General features: G+C 37.0%; 1 protein-coding gene across 2 annotated transcripts in view; it reads right to left on the reverse strand.

Annotated features, from left to right (window-relative positions):
• The window catches only part of LOC117604087 (fibroblast growth factor 18), a 106,677-nt gene that overhangs the window by 51,003 nt on the left and 33,767 nt on the right, over positions 1-21,907 (reverse strand). The window lies entirely within an intron of this gene.

Genomic DNA, 21,907 nt, shown 5'->3' on the forward strand with positions numbered 1-21,907 from the left:
CAAATTGAACCGGTAAGCCGAAGAACGGTACAAAGTGTACGAGAGTTAATTATATTTTAAAAATAAATTTTGTTTTTTGAATTCAATAAATCCCTTTTTCAAGAGGTTAATCCAAGCTTGTTTGGTGCACTGATAAACAACTGCAGACGTCGTTTCTGTTTTGTTTTTTTCGAATTGTATTTTAGATAGAAGCAATAAGAATAGACCGTTGTGATCTCTGTATTGATAAGAATTGATTTCATGCAATAAATCAATTAAGAAACAACGTCTAGCACGTAGGCAATTAGTATGAATACTAATTGCAAGATTAGCTTAAGACAGCGTAGGTTCGCTATACAAGAGCGGCTAATCAATATTTTCAATAAAATTTATATTTATGATATTATTGAGAAAAATCCGGAATTATATTTCAGTGGAAATTCCAGTGACGGATCCAGAGGAGGGGTACATCTTTAAGAAATTAATTTGCATTTTAAAATAAAATTGCTTCTGTTAATACCTTAATTATAGATTCTAATATTTTCGAATAAAATGAATATTTCTAAGTATTCGTCGGTCTGCGTATGAAATTTCAACGATTCAATCGTTAATCGAGCAAAATGATTCACGGATATGCAAGAAAGGCAGCGAGATCGAGGAGGATTTTGTATTCCTCCTTGTCTGGCTTCTTTTTCTTTCAATACCGTCGATGGTGATTTTTATTTTGCAGCTACGATTGACGGCCAAGCGATATAAATTACGATACACACCTATAGACCGTTTTCTTCTTTGTATTGACTCGGCCATACCGAGGATGACGCCGGCGATGTTACGCAAACAACAGCCAGTCGAGGTTTGTTTTCTCAATTGAGTCAACGGCACAGTTATTTTAATATATTTCGATAAATGTTAAAAGTTGCACCATTCTCACGACTGGACGATTCACGGGAAGAAGAGAAATGAAGTAACGAAGAAGGAGGGAAAAGCCGCGGCGAGTCGGCTCATCTCGCACGGGCGAGAATGAGACACCCACTGGTTAACAAACGTATACACCCATCCGCGTCGACGAGATAATTAATTATCAATCGAATCACGATTGGCAACGACGCGTGTGCGACCGACAGAATGTCTCCCGGAATATGGTGTCGTTTGCTAGTGATGGAGAATTACATTGTTCAAACGATCGACCAAATGAATATAAATTGGATATTTTAAACACTTTCGAAAAATTTGAAGGAACCTTAGAAAAAAATCGCACATCCCTGAAGATCGGGACGTTTGATCGTTAGAAAACACGATTCTTTATCTGGACTGTCTAGCCTGTTGGTGTTCGGCTACCTAACGACACGTTATACCATTTTCAACTTGCCTCCGAGGGAACGGAACAAGAAGTTAGTTTACTGCTGAAAACGAGAAGTCGCCGCGAAAGAGAAACTACCGGAAAGCTTAGTTTACCGAGGAATAAGGGTGAACTAGGGTGCACACTTAATTACCGAAGGTGACAAGTGCCCGGTACGGCTGGGTCGAATGCACCAAAATACCTGGCTCGAGTACCTGAGACCTACGATGGTGTAAATCATTGCGACAATGCGATAGAACCTTTTGTCTTACTTATCAGTTGAAACAGAGACGCCTGGCAATATGAGAAACTTCGTTTTCGTTTCTCTTTTACCAGGAAAAACTGTCTTGACTGAATGAACCGAACCGTTCAAGGGGTTGTTAAACCACCTTGACCAGTTTAAATAATCTTTGGGAAGTTATTTTTAAATGTCTTCCTATGTTTCATTTGTTAATTTGCAGAAACCCAATTGAAAGACAATTTAATTGAAAAAAAAAAAACTATGAATAAAATAAATTTATAATCGTGGTCTAGTCCAACCAAATGATAAGTCGTCGATGTTTTCCTCGTATCTCTCGATTAACGAATAATCTACAATGTATCAATTTTTCTATAATTAACTTTCAAACGATTAAATTCTACATGTAAGACTTTGTTTGCGAAAGCTAATGTACCTTCTCGAAATGATACATTTATGTACAATATGTACGTTATCGAAAAGATTGGTTAATACATTCCGTTAGAAAGAATCAGATAGACAAGTTAATTTATCGTTTTCGATACTTGAAGGAATTTACATCGATTAAAATATCAAGATTATATACAGTTTATTTTCAGATGGAATTTTTAACAAGGTTTCATATTATCAGCTCTTATCATTTAATATGTACTATACACATTTTCGTATATACATATTATAATTTTTAGAAAATTTAAATTATTTTAGCGTTGCAAAGAATCGAAAATTTCTTTTCCAATATGAAGCACGTCGAATTAAAAGAATTTATGGAAACTGTAGAAAATTGAAATTATTATAATATCTAATATTTGATACTAAACACTTTCCAATAGCAATATTTAGGAAAGTATAATAGTCGTATAGTGTAGTTTACAGGAGGTCGGTACCGAGTCTTGTGGCATAGCAATATAGCCTGTGTAGACCGCATTTAATCAGTTTGCGGTCGCGGTCCACTCTCTTATATCCTTTTAATACGTTTTCTCCACTCTTCTTTTCCTTCACTCTCGCGCGACATTGCGGCGTAACTCAACCCCCGCATATGGCACTGACTACGTAACCGTCTACTCGTTCTCCTTTTCTTCCTCTCTCTAAAGTATTAAAATTTTTCTTGAGAGCTGTTATATTCTTCGATTAAATCAATTAGATAATAATTGTAATTAGCGAAAACAGCACGGGACAATGTATATGTTTCTCGTCGAATTCAGGAGTAAAAGAGTTACCCGCGGCGATTTTTAAGAGGTTTTACGCCAGTTTCGGACGCCGGCTGACAATTTGCCGGAATTAAATAATAGTCCGTCCCATTAACGTAATGACGCGGCCGAGGATGTCCCGCAGGATCAGCGAAAGGATTTTGAAAGTGGACGGCAGGCATGCCTGGTACGTTCACGTTTTATTTCATCGTAACGTGCCACGAGGTATACGTATACCTTCGTCTCAGAAGTCAGGACCCTCCAAGGATTCATCCTCGATCCTGTGTGGTCCTCTATAGCTTCCCGAATTATTACCAACGATATTTCGGAGATTCCTTCGTCGATCGAAAAATTTGTCAAGAATCTTTTATCTTGCGATCACACGTTCCTAACATACTCTAAAACTAATTAATATAGAGATATCAACACGCTTGAATTTTTCTTTTAGACGTCGTTAATTTGTGAATTAATTATTTTTTATTTACACTCCATAAAAAATGATTAAATATTGATATGTATTTTGTATTAATAAAATTATCTACTATTAGCATTAATTATTTCATTTATTCATCTATCAATTGTAAAATCCAATATATTGAAAATAAATACCGAGTTGCTAAAATTTTCATGTCTCAATATTTTTTACCCAACATCTAAGTATGAAATTGTTTGAATATCCTATCAATCCCATCGCTACTGGTGTCATTCAAGAAAAGAAAATGAAGACATAGACGTATAAAACGACAGTGAAACTGATAAAGAACGCGAATTTCGATTCTTGTTAAGGTCCTTTAAGATGGCACGCGTGAAACTCGAGCTACCTATAACCACAAGAATGTATTGTATGTAACATTGGATGTCGCAACTGGTCACGCTGCGATGTCCCCTGCGGCAAATTTACAGACGGATTGGTAGTGATTTTTCTGAAGCCCGAAAGAGACGTATCTGACAGTGACAATATCTTTAGGTGATCCGTACAACACAACAGTCGGAATTCCACGAGACCCACCGCAGCTTTGTGACACCACAACTTTCTGCTGCAATAACATTCGCGCCTTTACAACAACAGCTCGTCTTCTCAGACGAGAGATCCACTCTGCAACAATAATACTGCTTGTGTGGCCTTCGCAGTGGTGCTCAAAATTTTCGCACTATTCATCTTTTACTTCCTTCCTATACTAGAATAAATTTTTATTATATTTTATCATTTTCTTATAATTCCCATTGGCACAACTAGGTAAGAGCCAGAGTGGATCAGGTGGGCAATTTCAAAATTCCAATATTCCAAATTTCCAAAAAATCCTAAATTTCTAAATTTCAAGATTCCAACATTACAAAATTGCAAAACTCCAATTTCTACATTTCTAAATTTCTAAGAAATCTGGCCTGCTCTAGAATCAAATTTTAGTTAAAGGAATTTTTAACTTTTAAAGAGATATCTTTTAGTTTGACGAGATTGCTAGTGTGTCGGGAAATGAAACGATGGAAGAACATCGCGAAGAAAACGTTCTAAACTACGAAGGTAATATTTGCAAACAGGTAATAGACGCGTTAGAACGGCGCCTCGATAAGTGGCGGACTGTCCCCTTGTTGTTCAAACGGACGCGAATGTGTGAATGGATTTTCTGTTCGCAGAAAGTGCGGAGAGTACCACAAGATTTCCATTCACTGATGTCCCTCTTGATGCTCTTCTATCTTCTTCACCATCAATCATTGAACCGTGAATTGAAAAGTACACAGAAAATGACAGGAAATAATTTCAAATTTACCGAGAATCGATATCAATCATCGTGAATGATGCTGTTCGTTCCGGTGCATATATTATCATCTATAAATGAAATTTATCGAAATCGTTTGAAATTATTATATATGCAATAAGAACTTTCAAAAGTTTGATTACCAACTTCTGTTAATTTAATTTCATTAAATTTTCTAATTTAAATTTTTCACTTGCCACCATATATAATTAACTTGTTCATTAGTGGCGCTTGAAATTTCGTCAAATTTCCAAGTGCAAAGGTTCAAAAATGACATTTCGCGATAGATACCACTCAAGTGCACATGTGCGAACGGTATTCGTACTTATAATAGAAACACCGCCGCTGATTGGAAAATAAATTCGAGACATCGGCGTGCCTTCGATAAGATTACACTTCGTCCGCTGTCGTTACTCTCTCGTTATCTTGCCTTATTTATTGTCTGCAGATACACCTATACCGGTACCGAACCGCGATAGATTGAGCGCGTGCTTCGTTTTCATCAAACTACTGATGGAATTGATACGACACATCAACTTCTGAGAAGTCCATTTTTACTTAATTTTATGATTTCATTACTAAAGCTCATAATTATTAATATTTATTAATAATATCTAATAATATATTATAATAATTAAAAATTGTAATAGTTAATTATTATGAATACTTTCAGTATTAATAATTTTCAATTATAGTAGTAAAAGTTTATAAGTCACTAGCTACAAATTACCAATACTAATCAATTTCCTCTGCATGACAATAATAATATTTTAAAATCAATTTTAAAATTACTCATTTTTATTGTATTACACAGGTATTGACACCTGATATCATTTGATATTAAAATATCAATTTGTATTAACATTTATGAGAGCAGAATGACATATCTGTTTTTCATTGTGACAAGTAACGCAACGTGTTCATACAAATCTCACTGTTAAAAAATAAAACTTCGATTCGAGGAAATTGATCTGGACAGAAATCCAAGCATGATCCATTGTTTTACGATTTCAACGGAAACAACCGAAATCGGTGATAGATTGCTAAGTAGTTCGTTTATGTTCGCGCGAATTAAAACACAGAGAATGGAAATCAGAAATTGTTTTACTTCGGTTATCAATTACGTGTCAAGAATGTATTCGCGCTAACGAGTAGATACAGGATTTTTATACGATTTGTAACGCACAATGAAGTTATCCGTTAAATTGCTCTTGAGATAACAATTGCACTGTGGAATTTTGTACCTTGATAATTTCGTGACCTTATGGTTTATGTAACTATAGTCGTATAATTAGAGTAATCTTATTAACACAATAAATTAACGCTTCGAATGGTCAATACAACTTTTCAGAACTGAACTATGACAATGGTGTAATGAAAATTTAACACGTGTATTACTCTTAAATTTTTATATAAAATTCCATCCATCCATATTATAAGGGGGGTTCTCCCTCCAGTCCCCTTTTTTCAGGGATCCCTATTCTAAGTTTTCCATTTACTATATCAAAAAATTCCGAAATTTGTAATCCGGTATAATTTTGTAAACTCTTTACTCAGTTGCTATAGCAAAAATAAATATCAAAATTAGCCGAATCACAAATTCATGGGTTTGACATCCATCTTCTATTACAGGTCAGCTCGAGTCCACTTTCCGTTCGTTTCTTATCCGCGGAAACATGGTAGAAACTAAACGAATATTACAAAGTCCACGTGTCGATGTATCGTATCCCACGTGTTTATGGGACTGACTTAACACATGGGCCTTTACGCAAACGCCAAGTACTCTTTGTACCGGCGCAAAGCCGTCTTATCGAGTCGCCTGTCGTATAAGCCGCGGCTAAGAATCATTTAATTAGGGATCAGCTTGAACTTACTGCCCATAAAACCGAGCGATCAAGTACGGGCTAAGTGGAAGAAGCTGTCGGTTCAGTTCCGATATAGCTCGGAAGTATGGGCTCCCATGGATAACTCTTATTTTATTTTATATCGCTTACACGAGACCTTAAGTGACCCACGTTAAAAACTGTCCACTGTACTAATTTAAGAATTTGGAAATTGGAAATTGGAATTATCTAACTAGGACTTACATGACCCTGTTACACACGACACGTATAATTATTTAACTCTGAAACAACGGACCATGGAGAAAGCCCCAATGTTAATTTATTTTTATATTTTATATTATTCCTTTAAAAATTATTCTTCCAAACTTTTACATCAAATTCATACAATTTTTTGGAGCACCCTATGAAGAATCGAAATCAAGGCTAAATCATGTGATCGATTTGATCATTAATGATTATCACCGGCAGATTGTCAAATTCCGATAAAATTCTTGTAACATTTTTCTTTTCTTTCTACGGACAACAGTCTCTGTTTCTATTAAACAATAATAATAAACCAAGGTCTGGCGCTTAACAGTGGCAAGATTTTTTTCTTTTTAATATTGAAGATAACGTGATAACAGTGTATCAACAACTTCGCAATAATTTCACTTAATCGGTGGTTACAAATTTCCGAGAAATTCTAAAAAGAAGTCATTTTTGTCTCCGTTACGCGCGATTATAGAATCGATAAAGAACATGAATGAACTAGAATTGACAGACGTATGATTCATTCATAGTACAGATATAATTGATCTGTAATTTGCAGTTAGATGTTATCGTTGCTTTTTCAAACAAGAGAAAGCGTATCGTTAAATAAAAAAGATACATAATATCAAATTTTTCTTGATTTTTAAAGATACCATTGTATTATAGAAATATTTGAATTTTTTAATTTTATTATGCTGATCAACTTATTCTACTTGTTTTATTAAACACATAAAGTGCATCTCTTAAAAATTGAATCAATCATTTTGCAATATTTTCATAACTTTTTCTGCTATTTGCAGAAATATATACTTGAATTGAATTTGAATTGTTTTTATTATCATTTTATTCAACAATTAAAGTAGTCATTCGAAACGCTACCCAGCAGTTTCATATTGTTGATAAAGTAGCGCAATACTCGCATAATATCGGCCATGGTTAAGATTAACAGTCTTATCATCGATGTTATTTCAAATTAATCCACGATGTAGAGCTTTAGAGATGTTTTTTTCCACAATGTGATCATGCTTAGAACGTGTTACTGTAAACGCAACCTTTATCCTGGAAAATTATGTAATCCGAAAATTATGAAACTACGTTTGATAACGTGATTATTTATAGAAAGATCTTGCAATATCAATGTAAAATATTTAGGATCCCAAAATCTAAGAGTATGAAGAAAATGATACTCCTGCGTTTTTTAAAGTAGAATGATACTGTATAAAGGTATGCATTTGCATAAACATTGACGCACAGTGAATCATTTCATTCGATATTTAAGATACGTTGCATTACGTTTGGATTGATTTTCAAGAAAAGGAAACTTTGATAAGGAATTTCATTGCACGCTGTAACATCAAGGAAAAACCGACCGGAAATTCTTACTCAGCGTACTTCCTCGATCACACAAAACACGATTGATGACTGATGTCAGCAAAAATTGATGTTACTTTTTCCTCGTAAACTTTTTACACAATACAAAATATCGAACGGTAGAGGGTCGGATAATTTCCATTGAATTTATTTCAAATAAAATAAGTTGCACAGAAGAGGCACCCTCTCCTCAAAAATTAATTTATGGGATACCCTATTTCGTATTAAGATAATAAACGAATTTTTCCAAAATCCAGTTTAGGCGCTTCAAATATGGAATGTCATTTTTTTTTTTTTTTTTTAACGTATGTAGTACTAAGTATGCAATTCTAACAATGGCGGAATGCGACGAGTAAATACAGGCGTGGACAAACATCGGGAGAAACATTTTCCGCAGAGATACAACTGGTTTCAGAACGTCCGGTTAAAAGTGTTTGCGTAAGGGCTCGATACTGTTCTTGGTAACAAATGTTACCAGAACAAATTATCCATAGACATTCTCAAAGTGATAAGGTAATATTCCCATTACGGATGAATGTCGAGTGACGAATAAAACAATTTAAAGCAGTAATATTTAAAAAATTGCTATTTCTCTTACACGAACCTGATACGTTCATCTTGAACTGGTTACGAAACACCCATTAATGTGTCAAGTATTTCCAGTTATGTTTACATTCATTTTATCCTGCATTGCTAGTAATTGTCCCGCCCTCGATACGTATTCATGTCGTCAATAACAGTGGCATTAGCAAGTAACATTAAAATTCATTCGACCCTCGACAACATCCATTAACTGTGTACAGATGCAAATGTGTGAACGGAGAATTGCAGGAGGCTGGGACAAGCAAGTCATCGGTTGAGTGCGACTTCCGGTGTGGTGGCCAACTGATCAACATTCCATTCTTTCGTTTTTTACGCGAAAGGAAAAGAAAAAAGAATTGATCGCATTCTTATTTGCCAATCACAGATAACATTGTAATCGTCGTGCGAATGATACATTAATCCCTCGACAATTTACTAAACTCGCCAGGCACTTGTCTTTTCCTCCTCCGACATTCTTTGCTTTGGCGCAGCCTTACGCCACTATCGATAAAGATTGTATGCACCGAGATAAGCGATCTTTACATCATTATTGAAATCATTCGAATCGTTTGTTGTTGCAATTTCTTACCTCCATTCAAAGGCAACCTTTCATTGATTTTATCCTACGTTACTTGGAATGTTATTCGTGTAGAGAAAAGGGGTGGAAATATGGCCCCAAGGGTTAAATTATTATCTTCGTGATTCATTGAAACAAATAATATTTTCGAAAGGACGAACATTATCCTTACGATGTGATAATTTGTATTACAACTGGGTCATAATATCCCAGGATTAACGTCCGAGTGCAACATGAATATGAAGATGGATTAAGAAGCTGTGATAACGATACACCGATGATCCAGTCCACCGAGGTGGTAAGAAATCGAAAAAGAAGGCGTAACGGGGGGGGGGGGGGGGGGGGGGAAGAAAAAGGAGATCGATCGATCGGGCTTGGTCACGGGTGTGTGAGTTTCCGTCGGACGTCGGTTCGCAAAGGTGGCCGCATTCTCGACGCCGGCGCCGCATGTCCGTCGCACTGAGTCCAGTAAACACGGACGAGAGTCAATAAGTCATAAAATCCAACGCCTAGGCATCAGCCACTCGCGTATTTACGCTTCACCGTGAACGTCTCTGATCGATTTCAGTTCTATAGGGTGAATCATAATATATGGGCATAATTTCAATTCACCCCCCACCCTCCAAAAAATTATTCGTATAAAGATAGGAACATTCGTTAATTCATTAAATAATTGAAAAAAAGAATTTTCAAGAAAAGTCGAAGGTATTAATGAGGGGACTGGTCAGTCATGGTGTTTAATTCTCGAGAAACGGTAAACCCCAGACCACACACAAAACGGACCCACGAAATTGGCATAAATATTTGGATTTCCTTTCATCCTTTGTATTATTTCACTTCAATCCTATCGAACAATCATCCTCAAAAAAAAATCTATCATCTGTTGCTTCTTTACTGTCAATTTTCCCTAATTAATTAATTCCCGAATTAATTCCTAGAAATAAGAATAGAATAGAAACTACCTAGCACGATCTGTTATAAATCCAATAAAAACGCAACAATGAGAGGAAGAAAGGTATCAGATCAGTACGAGTGTGTTATAAAATTCGTCGAATGTGGAGTAGGTACATAAGCCGTGTCGGTGGATGAACAACACATTAGTCAAAGGCAGTTTACGAATACCCGTGGCAACGGACGGTGCTGGTATTTGTGAGCTGTCTACCAATTTGTTTCACCGTTTGACAAATGCATTCGGGGCCAGGATGGGCAAATAGTTCGGCAAACTCGTCTGACAGAACGAAACGGCCGAGGGAAAAGTGGGGAAAAATAAAGTGATACGAGGACTTGACGGTGCCAGTTACAATGGTGGTGGTGCATTCTCGGTATACGACGGGGATTGACGCTCGCCGTTTCTGTTATCGTTGGTGTTGGTCTTGTTTTCGATGTGCAGTTCCGTGTCAGTGACACACTCGCCAACTGCAACAACTATGACGATGGAGAAACAGAGACGTTTGTGTTAGTAGGAAACGACGACTTCGAGGGGGATGGTGGAAAAGGGTGCAAAGGGGAAAGAAGGGATGCCGGTATGGCGGATCGCCGTTCTCTGATTTGGGTTACTAAACTGTAAACAAATTCGAACTTTTTGTTCGGTTGAATATCGATCGGCGCCGAGTGCAGGAACCTCCGGGTACACTGGCACGATATGTGCTGTATACACTGTGTCATGTAACTTCTGCTACAGTTTGTGTCATAAATACATCAACCCTTCGATACTTCAAAATTTCCAAAACACTACAATTTTCTGATGTTTCGTATAAATAAAATATTATAAAAATAATCAACATTTTTACAACTTACTTAAATTTTTAATTTTTAGATTTCAATTATTGGCTCAGATAAAGGAATTATAATTGCAATTTTTTAAAATCGTCGAAAACACCTTATCTAGTAAACTGATGCTTCTAACTTTTCAAAAAAATTCAAATCCTTTCAATTTTAAAAAAGATATATGGTGTGCCAAATTATAAGACTCCTTTCAGCAATATTGCTACCATTAAAAAATCTTCAATCAACCTCCTAAACAAGATGTAAATTCCGTATTGACTATTGAAAAGTTGATTTCAAATAAAAATGCAAAAAGATTTTCTTATTTACAACTCAACCAGTCTCATTAGTTCCTGAACAGATTATTAAGACCCGAGGAGAACAGCAGCGTTAACAGACTGGATAGCGTTAAACAATCGCATCTTTCAGGACCGTAGGTGACAAGCATCAGGATTTTCTTTTTCACAAGTGCCCTTCGATGTAAGATACCTGGTAAAAACCCAGTTTGCGTTTTCAATCCGGTTCTCTCGACCGATTACGCGGTAGCCCGGTGAACCATACCAAACTGAGCAGCACCTCTTCGTCCTTCTTCGAATCGCCATTATGTTTGAGCTGCAATTCTCGCGCGTCTTCGTTGGCGTCGCGCCGGTTTACGATCGCGGACTTCTACCTCCTCTTTTTCATTTACATTTGCATTTTTATATTTATCGCGAATGAACGGTGCGTCGCAGTCATTCTCGTCCTCGATTGTCATCGACGGATCGTCGTAGGTCTTGCGCCCGATAAAAATTCTTCCCCGATGACGCTTTTTTTTTTTTTTTTCTTTGTACCACGAGAAAGTTTCGGAGAAATGCGTTACATCGAAGGGCAATTTTCGTATGCACGAGAAAGTGTCATCCTGCTTCTCGAAGTAAATTGAAAATAAATCGACTGATAACAATTAGATTGTAAATATTTATGCAAATGAGGCATATGCATTTCAAATTCTATCGCACGCTTTCGTTCTATTTAAAAATCGAGCCATTCTCGCGGATCGGGAAGGCTGGTTCTTTCAATATACAAATGACCATTCAAATGAGTCTCACGGTTCTGACGTTTGTTTTCTATCCGGCTTAGATCCGAATAGCGGCTCGGCTCGAGTAAGCAGGATTAACGACTCTGCCTCTTTCTCCAAATGGGCCGCAAGAAGAAACATCGTCGGTCCTTTCGTTCTGCATTGTACCCGTATACGAAAATCCTTCACCGTGCAAAGTGAATAGCGTGAAGATATATGTCAATCATTGTGAATACATCGCTTCGACTGATGTTAAGCTTCTAAGAATTGTTTGTTTAACTCTATCCTCGGTAAAGCGACTGGTACCAGTCGCATTTATTGAAACAGTTGAGTCGGTTAGGTACAGTCTGTTTAAAATTAACGTAGAAACTATAGGTATTCGAATCTAATTACTTGACAATTTTTCGAAAAGAAAAAAGGAAGAATTCTAATTAAAAAAGGAAGAACAAGACCTCCAGACTTAATTTAATTATAAAAAATTAAATTAAAAGATTGATTTTTGTAATATAAAAAATGGTGTTGATTGATAGAAGATCAACGGAATCGTAAAATTATTACTCTTCCTGTTTAGAAAGGAAATTAACCATGAAAAATTGTATGAATGAGAGAGGAGATTCAGCAGACGACTTTAACTCACGACTACCCCATTATTGTTAAATCCCTAACAAACGGTCATTGTCAGGAATGTCAACGGACTTTGGGACGTACAATCGAGCCAGAATGAAGTGCAACGAACACGAGAGAAAAGAGATTTCGTCGACCTAAGCTGATTAACTTGACCGCCGTTTAGCAGACGGTGATTGAGACTCGTCCTGGATATCTACCCTAGCATAAAGGACCCCTTTTCCTTCTGGTTTGCACAGCTGTGAATGAGCTTGCAAAGACACAAACCATTTTGCTATTTTGCATTTTCGATTCACTATATTTCAGTTTTTTTAATAATGGAAAGAATTTGTTTACCGGATGAAACTTTCAATGTGTAACTTATTTAAATTTTATTTATTCATGGCGCCGACCACCGGTGTAGCAAACAAAGAAATAATTTTCTTAGATTGAGACAGGGGGCGTTGAAGAATATTAACAAACCATATACTACCCTTTTTTGCATGCCTAAACGTCGGAGAGCTAAAACCTGCCGCCTAAGGTCGTCTCTTTTTTCGGTTGCCAGGACTAATGACCGAAAGCAGCAACGACGCGGTTGAATCCACTAACGTCAGTCCGCGTAAATTGCCTAATTTAGGCACGAGGCCAACGGGGTCACCGTTTCTTAGGGAGGGTAATCAAAAGGTATATCGAAGGGTACCGCACAGGGACAATCGAAAGGCTTCTGAGTTTAACTTCGTCTACGTTACACAGGATGGTCCGAGTAATTGTTAAAAGTTATTTGTAACAACTCTTTTCCCAGTGCAATTAGGAAAAAAATGAATGGTTCAAAAATAATTAATTATACAAATTACCCGAAGGGTAATCTCTGAGAAATTTTTTAACTTTCGAATACGATCATAAAAAATGGAAAATGTAAGAAGTAATTATAGTGAAGTATAGCTACACAGGGGATGATATATCACAACATTCGCACCGGAAATAACACGTCTGAAGAAACGAAAGGGAACTACGATAATTTATTTGCTATACAAATATTAATATTATTTCATTTTTTATTAAAAATAATTCTGGTGTAATCAAAAAATTCACAATATATTATTTCTATTTCATAAATCTTCTTAGCATATCCGTTTCTCAAATCCCGTCGTAAAAAAACACGGTAAGAGGAGGCGGAACGGTATCGCAACAAAGATGTTGTTTTCTGTCAACGGAACAGCTGCCCGCGAACAAACGAGGGAAAGAAACGAGGATAGAAACAGATCGTAGGCAATAAATTCACTCTGAAGAAATACGCGTTTTCTGCTATTACACGGAGGCTGCAGGCAAGAGAGGTTCACCGGTAGTGGTGCACCGTGTAAACCCGATGTATTATTACGTTCCAAAGCGAGCAAGTAAATAAGTAAGCGTGCGAATGGCTTGATGTACCTACTGAACCTCGAACGAGCTAAAGCAATTTGTGGCACGCGAGCTTTGCATCGTGCCTCGGGCCCTTGCCACGCGCCACTACTCTCTATATGGAGCACCTACTCGCTCCACTTTCCTCGTTTCAATTATAAAATCGTTCTACTATCATTTCCAATCGCGATACTAATCAACCAGTTACAATATAGCAGAATTACGATAATGATAGTTACATTCGTGATTATCCCATGCAATTCAGCTGAGTTATCTTCTGTTTCATTTAATTTTTTATTGCAATAACATAAAATTTATACTCCTGACTAGATGAATTTTAAATTTTATTCTAATTTGCTCAGTCAAGGATCGTTTCATTTTAATTTTTTAATTAGCTCCAACTGATGGAACTATGAAAAAAATCATGAGGCAAGGGGTTAAATGCCTACTGTTTAAAGCGTTCAATTTGATGGGAGAGCATATAAGGGGTAAATGAGAACCCCTGTGCCTGGACGAGCCGCGTGGCCGCGGAAGATAACCGAGAGCTTAATTGTTTCTGGTCTGGCAACTCTCTATGCAGTCTGCAATACGTAGCAGGCGAAGGTGCGCCTTTGTTCATCGAATCGAACGCAAAATTTGCATGCACCGTCGAACGTGAACCGCCCTCTGAACTTTGAACCATTTCAGATGCAATAAAAAAAAAAAAGAGGAAAAAAAATGAACAAGGACCACGCCTTTCTCTAAATGCGATTCATTTATGCTCCGGCTTGATCTACAGCTGTTTTCTGAGCATTAGGATCGAGGACTCGTCCCAAGTTGAATGTTGGTTCTGATTTAAAGTCCGTTTTATCAGCATTGATATCGCGATAGTTTGACTCCTGGAACAGTTCTTTGGCTTAAGTCCAAGGAATAGGTGAATCTTTGAAAGAATTCATTCCAGGAGATTCAGATTTGCAACAATATTATAATTCAATTGTAATATCAAAGATATTATTATTAAATTCCTTATCTGCATAAAAATTTTATGGTCACCTTTTATCAATCTTGTATAATTTTAATTTCCTTCTAATTCGAATTTCATTGAAGATGTTTTAAAATCTTTGGTTCAATCATAGGTGTAAATTTTATTTAAATCTGTAGATTTATCTTGAACAGTTTATTATCAGAAGAAAAGAAGAAACGATGGTAAAGGAGACTGCAAGTATACAGCTCTGCGAGTCCTTCATGAACATAGACGTAGGATAATATACGATGCGACGCTTTACGATTCTTTATGTATGGATGCATTTGTTTACGGGCACGCGTGTAATACATAAAGAGAAGGGCAAGGGAGAAAAACGTGCGTATGTGTCAGGACATGAACGTGGCACGTTTATTTAGTGGCACGTCGGCGCCTTTTTTCCCTCGGGGAACCTGAGGTCGTAGGGTCAGTTAAGCGGGAATCAAAGTCCTCTCCTTTTCTACCCTTTTAGATCCCTGCATAGATCGTATATTTGTACACTCTACAATTTGGAGGAATAGAAGCAAAAACAAATTGAATGGGGAAAGGAGAAATTCTCACGAATGATTGTACCTTGGACCAAATAGAAATCAAAATTGAAATAATAGATTTAATGCGAAGAAGAAATTCATTTCGAAATATAAAATCATCAGAAAATATGAAATAAACAATAAAATGAATTTTAAATATTTTCTTGCAACATTGTTGGAAGGCACATCTCTCTGTCCTATCCAGTTATATCAAAATGGTAAAACAATGCGCAGAATGTCACAGAAATTCATGGATAAGGTCGTAAATCGGTAGTTTGTTGGGTGAAACGGGACGACCGGTAGCCATGCAGATCGGACAATAATATGAGAAATTTACAATCGATAAAGTCGAAAGAGGCCGCAAGAATGTGAAGGCGGACAACAATGCGAAAGTGTTGAACGGTGCTAAAAGGAGTACACGGGTATTGCCCGTAAATAAGGAAGGGGCAAGGTAACAACCAAGCGTGAACATGACTTTCCTCAAGGAAGCACACTCCCTTCATGATCGAATCAAGTTTCTGGAAGAATTTGTTGGCATAAATAGATACGATTGTCATTTTGATGAGAAATTAATGATCTAGCATTAATTACAATAGTAGAAACACTCGTGATCAAAAATCATAGATCTTTAACCCTTTCAACTCTCACTAAAATAAAAAAGTGTTAATAATTTGTATCATTTATATTACTAGGATTTAATATAAATAATATAAATTTTTTTTATTAAATTGTCAGTTGTTATATTGTACATTTTTTAGCTACCCTTGCAACGTGCTAATTAAACACCAAAAGGGTTAATTACTTTTCAAATTGAAAATTGAACGTAATAGATACAGAAAAATCGGTCTCATTACTTTTGTGACAGACCACGTATGTCAGTGATCGTCCATTTTTCTCTTCTTCCCACGCGTCCTGTACCATTCGCTCGGTGTGTACACATTCCACGCGGAAAGGCTGTAAACATTTTGGCACCGCGATACAAGAACAATAATTTAGTGTTTGCAAAGGGGTCCGTCAGGTGCGGCGGGGTCCTTTTTGGCGGCACGGTTGGCCACATTCGTGTGCTTGTAACCCGGCACGAACGTGCACCGCACGACGTCGACTTGTCGATTTTTGCGAAACGACGCTTAACCTTCTAAAGGTTCGTTCATATTAATAATAGCTAAAGTAAATATTACAACCCTAAAAGGGTTTATATATGTCATCAATACCTCTTTAACTTTTCTAAATAATAAATCATATAATTTACCTAAGAACGAATAGAATTGCTACCAATTGATTGCCTACCATTTTGAACCGTAATTAAAACTTCATTATATACAAATTGAAAGCTGATTATATGAAAAATTTAAAATAATCCTTCACTGAGAAAATAATTACCTGTATTTCCCATGTTTTATTTTCGCATCCCTGCATTTGTTATGTAAGAGTCAAGAAATATTTGTCGCGGTTGGCAAGTTCAATGTCTGTAGATATAAACGAACCTTTATTCATACCGCGGTCGTTCGCTTGCCGATTCTTACTGCGAGGGTATAAGCGAATTCACACGGGACGATAATTAGCAGTAAATCACGTAGGCCAATATACAGAGCTCGGCTTGGTACTGCGTAAAGCACGGGGGTGGTGAAATCATAATCATCGCGCGGAAAGAAAAACGACGGAACTACGTATTTAAATCTTCAAATGGAGAAGAATCAGATACGGCGTTTTGCAAGGATATCACAAAAAATGTGAACTTTTTTTACACTTTCGTTCGAACATCTGCGAATGATAATCATATGATAATGATAAGTACAAAGAAAACGACACCTTTGCCGGTTTTAATTGTGCATCTCTTAAGCCGGGTCCACAGAGACAAAAATTGAAATCTGGCAAATTAAAATATTATTTTCCAATTAAAAATAGAAATCCTTTGAAACATTAGAAATTATTTTTTGCCACGCTGTATGTATAATGCTAGTCTAATGAACCTGTTAATTATTTGCTAATTGGAAAAAGGACATTCCTGAGAAATTTTGCCAACATAAGATTGAAATCAATACATAATTCTTTACCCAGGTAACTAGTATGATTACAGAGCGTGCGATAATTGATTTCTTCGTTAGCGCCGATGCTGTAACTCGAACATAATTAATTCTATGTCGGAATAATTAGCCGTTAATTATGCTACGGTAAATCAACACGTTTTATTTTTCTTGGCGCCGTCGAGGATAACAAAAAAGAAAAAAGAAGATTCGAGGCCCGGGTATATGTAGATACGATACGTGTAGGTACACGTGCGAACGTATGGATGCACGTTATGGGATACCATACACGCTAAGCGCCGCGTTATTATTTTTAAGGCTGGTTGGATTGAATTTTTATAGGTTTGTTGGCATACGTTTAGCGATTCAGTGGCTCTCAAAGGACCGTACGAAATTCCGATTTTTATGGTATCGCTAACGAGGTAACACCGTCGGCTTGAACACCATCGGTACGGTAACAAGGCCCATGGACAACCCCATGAAAACGCGTTAGCATATGAATGCCAGGGTGGTGGAGGATACAAGGAACGAAATACAGCTAATAAAAGGAAGAACTTTTGAAAGGGGCACCGCGGTGGATCGGTTTCGTATAATAGGCCCCTTCCTCCCTACCGAAAGGGTGTTAAGGTCCTCACAAAAAAAAAGGGTTGAATCCACCCTTTGAACCCGACTACCATTGTTAAGAATACAAACGACTTCGGAACTCATAATTTTCGATCGACTACCGAGCAACGAAAATATTTTATGCTCTCGACGAAATCCTCGCATTTACGTTCGCCGTCCGTGGCTAATCGTAAACGAAAGCTTCTTTGTACCGGTGAGATGAACTTGTCAAAAGAGACGTCGTAAATATCTATATAACAGACAAATCCTCGACTATTGTAGTATTTTTCATATTAAACGACAAAATATTAGGTCGTTGCAGATCGAATGGTGGAGCTTGAAATATAAAAAGGTTGATATGATTTTTTGATATAAAATGAAATAGTACAATATATCAATTTCGAGTTCGAAGTTTGAAGAAAATAATTATTTTATATCCTAATCAATAACATTATCTTTCTCTCTATTCGCGATAAGTTTCTAATAATCATACAAGGAATTCGCAGCTTCATAAACAGAAAGCATATTCGCCTCTAATAAAAAATCATCGCTTCGCAACGGAGGTTCATAATAAAATAAATTACCGTGGTGACCGCGCGTCAATGAAATCTTCTTCGATTTTTATAGTTTTATACCGTCGTAAATTCTTCTCGCGACTAGCTGTTACGAAACACGTGGTTCTGAGTTCGCAATAGGGCGGTTGCGATCGTTTCTCAGGGATGTCTGATTGATTTAAATCGGGGAAGGGTTAGCCGTGTACCACATCCAGAGAAATAGGTAGAAAGGAAAGGAGAAAGGGTGCCACCCTATCCCTGATCCTAAAGTAAGCGATACACTACCGTTCATAAGTATATTAGAATACTTACAAAATTTACAATATTTAATTTTAAAATAAATGATATTATTTTCAGAAACATTTGGACCCCAATTGTTCTCAGGGCTAAAATTAATCCTGTGTCCTTTAAATGTGTTTAATATTTGCTAATTAAAAATTATAGTACCTAATTTGTTCTAAATCAATTTTAAATTTAAAACTCTCAAAACTAGAATTTTCAGATCTCTAATATTTTTATGTATAATGGTGGAACCTTCTTTCCCTATATCGCCATTTTCTTTTTGGAATCCTAATATAAAAATTGAATAACTCAAGAAAATTTGCAAATGTCCTGATACTTATGAACGATAGTGTACGTAGTGCTCCGAAGGGGTAAAAAAATGAAAAAGGACTTGGTCGATGCTGTCGAGCAAGGAAATATACAGCAGGTACCGAGTCACGTTCTAGGACAAGGGGGAAAAAAGAAAAGAGGAAACGGAAGAACTGGAAGAAAGAGAAGAAAAATTATGGAGAGCGAGCCCAGCCAGTAATAATATCAGCGGGTCTTAATGGAGGCATCAACCAATACTTGTGGCACAATTTCATGAGGTTTACGATGGCGTATAACAGGGGTCCCGCGGAGCGGATCAGCCCCTGGGGGACCCACGTATGTCTCACTGGGACATTTGTACTTTCTAGTCTCATTTTTTGATCAGTTTCAATCAGTCATGTTTCCCTTAATCGAGTTGTATTAATTGTTTTCAGTCGTTTCATTTTCAATTAAAATTTTGCCAAATTTTTGTTTAATTATTTTGGTGCTCATAAGTTACGGGACATTAATGAATATAATATTGAAAAGAATGGTGTAAAATTTAGAAAATTAAAATAATATATGTTAATTGGCATTAATAATACTATAATTGCTATATCAACCTTTCACTGAATTTATACGTCGAACCAACTGAACAGTTTAAGAATGATTAATTATATCGGCGTGATTGTTTCCAATGGCTAAATATATCTCGAGGAAAGGAGAAGAGAAAGGAGGGAGCGACGCAAAGTTAACTGACAGAACGGCATGTTGAAACACATTAAGTCAACACCGACCAATTAAGAAAAGCCATCGAAGCTGATACCAGAGATACGATCTGACGAGTAAGAGGGTGTGCACTTGGAATGAGCAGGTGATGGGTACCATTGTCTTGAGTCATTCAGGCTTCGCCACAGGCGTATAATCTTCTTTTTTCGAGATGTCCGATAACATCGATTCAGATCAATATACGTCCACGAGGACATGACCGCTGACAGGTTGATTCAACTTTGCTAGGGTCGAATTGAGAGAGGTCAAGATCTCCTGGACAAATGCCACAGGGTTTCTTGGCGAAAAAACACGGGACGTTCACCTTTAAACTCTACTGCTGTGTTCAAAAGTTAATTTCAAAAATAATTTTTTACAATTGTTTCTCTTTTTGTTGAAAAAACATGAAGATGATTACAATTAAATTTTCTGAAGAAAATTTAAAGCAGCAAAAAATTGCAATTATTTTTGCATCAACTTAATAATATCAAGGGAGCCACTCTGGGTAATTAATATTTCTGGTAAGAATACATCACGAGCAATTTTCGAGAAAAATGTTTTCATAGGAACCATTGATCAGAGAATGGACTTCGATGGCGGATGCCTGACATATTTTCGATGATCGATGCCTCGCGATCCAACGATCCTAGGGGAGGTTCGAGATGTCAGGTGCTTATGGGACACCGTGTATGCCCACAAGCCAGTAGAAAAGCAAGAATGAAGGAATCTTGTTTTTTAAGGGCAGCCAACGCTATCGCGCCGCCCTCTATTAATCATTTCTCGATGACGGGTACTCGCTCGGTTTCTCACGCATTCGATTCATCGAACTTACATTTCATGGCGTGCCGTCAACTTTCTCGTCTGTTATCGAAAGCTCGAGCTACTTTGAGTCTTCTTTGAATCGATCCTGGTACCGCTATCCGATCTTCCCACAAATAGTTCACATGCAATTGTACGTCGTTACAGTAATTAAATAAATTATTAATAAACTTTCGAAATTTGATCAAATGAATATTTTAATTATTTTCAAACGATATAAAAAATCCTATTCAAAAAATTAAGTCACCTTTTTTCTAAATCCATTGCTAATATTCAAAATTTACAAATTAAAAATGAAATTCTTTCAATAATAATTGCACGAACACCCTGTATACCGCAACAATTTCGAGCGGAAGGTTCATTGTCTCCAAGCTGACTTGCCGATCCATCAAGCGTCCCAGAAACGTTTTATCTTGTTCCGCCACCGAAAAAGGAAGATAACGAAAGAAAAAGAAGGGAAACAATAAGGGCCTCGTGGAAACGTATCTCACAAAGGATATAAAGCCGAAATTTAATTTATAATTTCGGAAGTGGTGTAAGAAGAGAGAAGAGCCGACGAAGACTGTGGGGTCCGCCCTGTCATCCCTTCGGAGGAGGAAACCCCATGAAACACGCGACTGGTACTATCCGCCACGTGGTACATACACGCGTGTATCGCCACGAAGACCCATGTTCTATCGGTTGGCAGCCATGGGAGCCTTCCAAGGGATCTGAATTAAATTTCACAGCTCGTCAACGAACGTCTGCTTTGTCCGATCAACTAGACGCCGCCAACGTCTTTCTCTCTATGCTCGTTATAATACCTCTGGCTCTTTTTCTCAAACGACGGCTAAGTAATTAATTATCAAAAATATTTACATTATTAATATTTTTAACTGATCATTTTGGCAAAATAACTCGGATATATTTATTTTTCTAGTAAGGAGAAATAGTATTCCTATTTCTCTTAATCATCTGACGTCACTGGTTGCAAATCCTGCTGGGCGCCCGCGAATTGCCCGGGTCTGACCGAAAAAATGGCAGGACCTTTTCGGCAAGCGACCATCTCATTACATTGTCTTAAGTTTCAAGTTCTACGAGGATCTGCCGGACAA

Source organism: Osmia lignaria, chromosome 11 (assembly GCF_051020975.1).
Source record: "Osmia lignaria lignaria isolate PbOS001 chromosome 11, iyOsmLign1, whole genome shotgun sequence".
NCBI lineage: Eukaryota > Metazoa > Arthropoda > Insecta > Hymenoptera > Megachilidae > Osmia > Osmia lignaria.